The sequence below is a fragment of the Neovison vison genome, chromosome 4 (assembly GCF_020171115.1).
Source record: "Neovison vison isolate M4711 chromosome 4, ASM_NN_V1, whole genome shotgun sequence".
Classification (NCBI taxonomy): domain Eukaryota; kingdom Metazoa; phylum Chordata; class Mammalia; order Carnivora; family Mustelidae; genus Neogale; species Neogale vison.
The window spans coordinates 204242025-204244115 of NC_058094.1; positions in this window are offsets into that span (position 1 = coordinate 204242025).

Consider the following 2091-nt stretch of genomic DNA (forward strand, 5'->3'; position numbering starts at 1 on the left):
CCCTCACACTGCCCCTGTCCTCTAAACTCCAGTCACCAAGGGCACCTGAGTGGCTCAGTCCTGAAGTGTCTTTCTTTGGCTCAGGTCATGATCCCAGAGTCCTGGGATTGAGCCCTACATCAGGCTCCCTACTCAGCGGGAGGCCTGCTTTTCTCTCTCCCACTCCCCCTGTTTGTATTCCCTCTCTTACTGTCTCTGTCTGTCAAATAAATAAAATCTTTAAAAATAAATAAATAAATAAACTCCAGTCACCATATCATGTCAGTTTTACCTCCTTTAAGATCTCAATCCATCACCTCTTGTATCTCTTCTGTCTGTGCCCCAAATCAGGCCATCCTTGACTGCCTTAATAGTCTCCCTGTTTTTACTCTTACTGCCCTGCCCCCAATTCATCCTGCACATATTGCCGGCAAGCAGATGAGCGGCTCATCATGTTACCCCCCCTACTAGAAATTCTTCAGAGGTTCCTCATTGCTTACAAGGTAAGATTTAGTTCCTTCTTGGATGTATAAGCCCTTCACTACCTGTCCCTTCTGACGGGTTCAGCCTTGTGCTCTGGTAGCTCCCCCTCCCTCATACTTAATGCCCCACCAGGACTTACAGTTGCCTAAACAGGCCACATTTCTTACACCTTATTCCCTCCGCTTGGAATGTCCTCTTTCCTGTTCCCTTGTTTGTCTGTGTCGCAAGCTTTCCTTCAACAGCCAGGTCAAGTATTTACCACTTCTGCGAAGCCTTGACCGAATTTCCCAGGGGAGGTGCCCCTTTCTCCTCGGTGCCCACATTGCAACTTGCATATAATTCTGCTACAGCTTAGAATGAGTTAAATGTGTTCATACTCACCTGTTTCCTCGTGTGATTCTAAAGAGATGGATCCTGTAACTTTCCATGCGTATGTAGCTTTTTCTTACACATGATCCCCCTACTGCCTGGCAAGGATTCTCAATAAGTATTTGTTCATTAACATTTAAAGAAACATAAAAGGGAGGGGAGGAAAGAAAGCAAGAAAGAGAGAAACAAAAGGAGGACCTTTCAGAGTTCTAGACTCCAGATTCCTTATAGTTCTCTATCTCCTTTTCTTTTAAATAATCTTGGCCCTCCCAGTGTTAAATGTCTGAATCACGACTAAGATTTCTGTTCTCACCCATCTGAATACAAATACGAATGCCACTCTCTGCAGTCAGGTAGGTTCCTTCAAAATGTTCCTATACTTGCTGGAAGATCTTTGCCCAGTACCAGCATCTCCAATCTTACTTTCTTTTCTTTTTTTAAAAAACTTTTATTTATTTATTTGACGGTCAGAGATCACAAGTAGACAGAGAGGCAGTCGGAGAGAGAGGGGGAAGCAGGCTCCCCGCTGAGCAGAGAGCCCGATGCAGGACTCAATCCCAGGACCCTGGGATCACGTCCTGAGCCGAAGGCAGAGGCTTAACCCACTGAGCCACCCAGGCGCCCTCCAATCTTACTTCCTTTCCATTGACATTCCTGATGCATAACAAATGAATCAACAAATCTTTTGAAAGTGGCAATGACTCTTAATGACAAAAACACATTAAAAAATGGTACTGGATTGACCAGGAATCATGTATTATATTTAAACAATTTGTCTGAATATATTTCTACGGCAAAAAAAATACAACATCAAAGACTTAGAAGCTAATAATTCTGAACACTTTATTCATCATTCAAGGTATTTATTAATCAAAAAACTTGTCAATTTCTCAAGGAAATTTTTTCATCTTCTTTTGAATTAACAAAGCTACAAGTGATAAATAAAGAAAATGAATTGCCCCTCTGAAGGTGAATAAAGATGAGAGCCAAGTACTGATGTTGCCTCTACAAAACAATCTTCTTGTTTTCTAAGCAAGTCGGGGCAGGGCTAGGGAACAGAGACCAGGTCAGTATGGGTAAAGGCAGAAACTGACAGTTTACAATTGTCAGGGATGCAGTATCTTGGGCACTTTTGCAAGTCAAGGGTTTAAAACATAAAGGGTTTAAAGCATTAGTTGGGAAAATCCCTGCTCTTCACATACGACAGAACTGGGTATCTGTTAATTCTATGGGAAACATGGTAAAAAGGGATTTACAGGC